Source organism: Puma concolor, chromosome E4, assembly GCF_028749965.1.
Source record: "Puma concolor isolate L17-30 chromosome E4, mPumCon1.1.hap2, whole genome shotgun sequence".
NCBI lineage: Eukaryota > Metazoa > Chordata > Mammalia > Carnivora > Felidae > Puma > Puma concolor.
Genome location: NC_141683.1, coordinates 59,319,698 through 59,324,603, shown reverse-complemented (window position 1 = coordinate 59,324,603; position 4,906 = coordinate 59,319,698).

Sequence of the window (4,906 nt, the reverse complement as noted above, 5' to 3'; positions counted from 1 at the left end):
AGCTGTTGACTGCAGACCTCCTTTGTGCCACATATGACACTGGGGACTCAGGAGCAAGATGGGCGTGAGGACCAAGGGGAGTGTGTAGATAGTGGCTGACCTCGTCTGAGTGCTAAGTGAGGTCTAAGTACCTTATTGTCTCGGGTAACCCTTCCACATTCGTATCGGCCAACACTTTTGTTACACCCATCTCACAGACGAGAAAAGGGAGATACTGAGTGGTTATGGGAGGTCTCGGAGTCTCCTTTGGTGGCAATAATTCTGTGACATTTGGCTTCTCTCCTCTCTCCGGGCTGTGAAGGTCCAACTCTGCCTTGCAGGTTTCTTCCCTGGGGGTGGGGATGGGAGCAAAGAGAAGTAGAATTCATGGCTGTATCTTTTGTGTGTTGAGAGACGAACATTCAGAAGCTTTGGGAAAACTCTGGGAGACCGTGACCGTTGTAAAATCGGTCTACGTGTTGCCTCCCATGGTTTACTGGAGTAGTCAGATGTAAAAGCGTTAATATTGGCTGATGTGGTTTGGGGGGGTGCGCAGTGAGTAGGGAGAGAGAGAGGGACCAAGGGGCCATGAGAGGACCTGGGGGTCCCCTGTCCTTTTCCGTCAGTCTGGGGGAGATCGGGCCTCCCGGTGACCAGTCGGTGACAGCTGAAAAAACATTTTTTAAAGATTTACATGACACATTGTGTAAGTTCGAGGTGTACAACATGTGGATTTGACACACGTATGAATTGTAAAATGATTAATGCTGAAGCTTTCGAGAGGCCAGGAGAGCGGATGGATTTCCGAAGCCAGTGAGACCGGGGCATGTGGGGAGCTCCTCCCCAGACGTTTCACCGTGGTAAGCTCCTGGATGCAAAGATTCAGACGCTGAGCAGCCTCCTTTCCTGGGATTCGGGCTCCAGGAGGGGAGATAACATTTGGAGGCACACAGCTGTGCTACAAAGCATGCTGCAGGAGAGAGAGAGAGAGAGCGAGAGAGAGAGCGAGCAAGCTGGAGTGGGGCTAGCATGGTGAGATCAGCAATGCAGCAGGGCAGAAAAGCCTGCAACATTTCTACTGCAGGTGGAGAGAGAGAGAGAGACCTGAACTGTGTGAATTCAAACCAGCCTTTACCTGGTGAGAGAGAAGTCTGTGTTGGAATGCACATGGGGCCGCTGTGTGACCCTGGGCGCCCTTCTTTACCATTCAGATCCTCAGCTGAACCAGAAGTCTCTAAGGCTTTCTTTTCCATTCTGAGTCGGAGGAGAGAAGCCACCCAGGAGGGGAAGGAAGGGGACGTGAGCGAAGGGCCCTGCCAGGGTTCCCGTGGGGGAGGCCCCTGGTTCACAGTCCGACATGGGGTATAGGTACCACGTTTATAGGTGCTATATTTTCCCTCCCCGTTGTGGGGGAATCTCACCCCTTCAGACACGACGCTGCTGAAACATGACAGCACTGGGGCTTTCGGGAAACATTGCTGCAGGCGGACAGAGTTGAGAGACGGCAGGTGGCGCTCTTTCTCCAAAAACAGATTGGTGTCTGTCACAGAGGACCTCTGCGGTCCGCAGGCATCCAGGGGACCACAGCGAAACGGCTGGTCGCGACGGCCCCTCGGGCATAGCTGTCCCCTCACTCGGACACTCCCTGCTGGGCCTGGGCTAAAAAAAAAAAAAAAAAAAACACTGACCAAGATGAATGCGCACAGCCCCCTGCCCATGACTTTCACGCCAGCTGCTGCGTTTGCAAAGGAGAATCTCGAGCATCACCAGGGCTGATTGCACACGTCTGGGCTTTAGGTCATGACAGGGCAGGGTCACACTGTCTCTGGGTGTGCTGATCAAACTCATCGCTTATCACACAGGCAGCAGAGGGGGCCAGGTCCTCCTGCCGTATCGGGTGAGCCAGTATCCTCTGGGGAACGGATGGGAGGCAGGATTCCAGAAGCACCCCTTCTCTGGAGGAGCTGGATTGTACCTGGGGAACGGTGCCGTTTTTCAGAGAAGACCGATCTGAAATTGGACCTTCTTTGAAGATGTATGTAAACAGAAGCGAGCCAGCAAGCAAGCAGAGACTCACCCAAATAATCTCACAATCAAGGGAAAAGATCACTGGGCTGGAATTCAGGAATCTGGCAAGGACGCTAACTGGCTGTGTGACTTTAGGCAGGTCGCTTATGTCTGGCCCTGCCCCACTTTGATCATCAGGAGTAATGAATTGCTCATGTCCCTTTCAGTTAAATAGCATGTGTGTGTCTTTGAGAGAGAAAGAGAGAGAAAAGGGGAGAAAGGGAGACAAGACAGAGACAGAGGCAGGATGGAAGCGTGCGTTCTTGGGGACTGAGGAGGCCCCCGAACTCTGAGTCCCATTTCAAGCATTAGAGCCCATGGGGACCACACCCAGTGAAGAGCTATGTCACCTCCGCCATCCTGGGAACCGGAGTAGTTCCCTCAGAAGCATCATAACCACCATAGATGTGTGTACGATCTTCATTTAGTGGCTGGAACAGCCGTGCGCCTCCCATCCGAGCCCCCATCTTCTGGCTTCTCGGGAGCCACTTCAACCAACAGAGTTCCAGCGGGGAGAGAAAGAGAGAGAGCTCTTCCCTCACTCCTGGGGCGTTGGATACAGTTGGCAGAGGTGAGGAGAGAGGAGACGTGACGGGTGGTGGTGTGGGGAGTGGAAGGTTACGCCCTGCTGAACGGGCTTGCCATTCGCCCATCCTGGTCGGCCATCAGAGGGGACGTGCGCACCTACTGTGTGTAGGCTCCGCGCCGGGGCTGCCCGACGCCGTCTCTGTCCTCGAGCAGCCCACCGACTTGCCAAGATGACACAGGGTGCAGTTCTGTGGTTTCCAAGCAGATTTAGGCCTAAGTGGCTCACGGAGGTGCCCTGCTCAGAGGGTTCTCCCTGCCCCCCCTGCACAGGGCTTGGTGGGACAGTCAGCGGTGCAAAGGGTGCTTTTCAGACGGAGGGACGCGGCTTTGCATCGCTTTGGCCCGGTATCCGGATGGCCACCGGGCTGCCCGGCCGAGGGTCTGGTTTGGCAGGAACGTGCTCTGATTCCTTAGCTGCGGGCTTTCGGGACTAGATGTGGCCGAGGGCTTCACGGGGGTTGGAACGACGCCGTTCTTCTGCTCACTCAGCTGCATCAGGCTGTCAGCGCTCCAGGCTGTGAGGCATGTGCCCGCGACAGCAGCAGTGTCGTAGGGGGGATGCTTGCGGGTGTCCTGGCGGCCACGCTGGGCCCCGGCTGCCGGCTGCAGGGTGCGGTGCTGACTCATCATGCCGTGTTGCATTTAGCAACAGCCCTGGGGAGTCTTTCTTATTTTAAAGAAATATACGATGCAACTTTGGAGACAGCAGAGGAGGGCAACGTGACGGTGCTTTAGAACTTGAGCCGAAACAGCAGCCACAGCAGAGCATTGCCATCAGAGCTCTTGAGCGGAAATGGCTTCTGTCGGCCCCGGGAGGAGGCAGTGGCTTTGGGACAGCTGTTCAGTCGGTCAGTATATATGTATCAGGCATCTATCATTGTGTGCTTAGCTAATAAGGGGGGAACAAGGAGGAAAATGGCCCTTGCCCGCTTGGGGATTATTATACGGCTAAGGCTTAGCCTTGGTCCAGGCGAGGCATCAGCTTCTGCAATACTCACACCGAGCCTGCAGAATAGCTCCATTATTTTACCCGTTGTAGAAGTCGGGGGGGGGGGGGCTGGGGTTTGAACCCAGGTCAGTTCGGAGTCGTAGCTCTTTACCACCACGCCGTACTGTGACTGGAAGGTGCAACCAACAGAGGTGCACGTGGCTACTGGAGACTGATACAGGCTGACACGCGGCTGAACGCTGAGTCACGTTTCTAATACACGCATTTACGTGAGTTCAGAATGAACCCGTGTCGATCTAAGGCCCTGGGTCAGCCGAAGCGTACCAATGTGCTTATGCTAAAGCACACATGGAGCCCGTGGAGAAACTTTTCGAGAAGACTGAGGGTCAAGATGGGACACGGTCAGGTAGGGAAGTGGGAGCCGTGGGAAATGACATCGGAGCAGCATCGGGGGACCTGTGAGTCTCAGGCCACGATGTGCCCAGAAAGATTCTCGTTGCCGGAGAAAACACAGAGAGATAATGAAACTTTTTTTTTTTTTTGTCTTTTGGGAACTTAGTCTAGTTGGCTTTATATGACCAATTAATCGATTTAGGAGCTACTAGCAAAACAGGAGAAGAGAGGAAGTCTAAGAAGTGGACAGGACCCGTGACTGTCTTGTTCCATCCTCAGTGGGTCAACGTTTGTGTTAGGAGAAGCCCGTGGGCCATTTTGCCAGATGATAATGACAAAGTCTCAAGCTCTTTTATTTTCATTTAGAGGTGCTGCCGTGCACTGGTGGGGGGGCTGACCAGGAGAACTTGAACCCCTCTGGTTTCCAAGATGGTGCATCCTCTTGGGCAACTGTCCGAGAAGCTTTCCTCATGAAACTCAAGAAACACCTTTGCCTCTTGGCTGGTAGACAGATCTTTCCAGGGACACAACTATGCCAGCCCTCTGACCCAATTCCCAACATTTTCTACACTTTCCCATTTGGACCCATGGATTCACATTCCAGGGTCTCTTCTCTCCCTTTGTCTACTGATTAGCTATGTGGACATTCACGCCGTCTACCTGTACCTACCTTTGGTGGCTAACATTTTGTGGCCCATGTCAGGGACTCTTTAACCTTTCTGTGGCTGCCTGACATCTCAGAGGGATTCTGGGAACTTAAAAACTGTGAGCAAGAGGGCGCCTGGGTGGCTCAGTCATTCAGCATCTGACTTCGGCTCAGGTCATGATCTCACGGTTGGTGAGTTCAAGTCCCGCATTGGGTGAGCATGAGCCCCACTTCTCTCTCCCATTCTCTCTCTCTGCCCCTTGCTCACCTGTACCCTCTCAAAA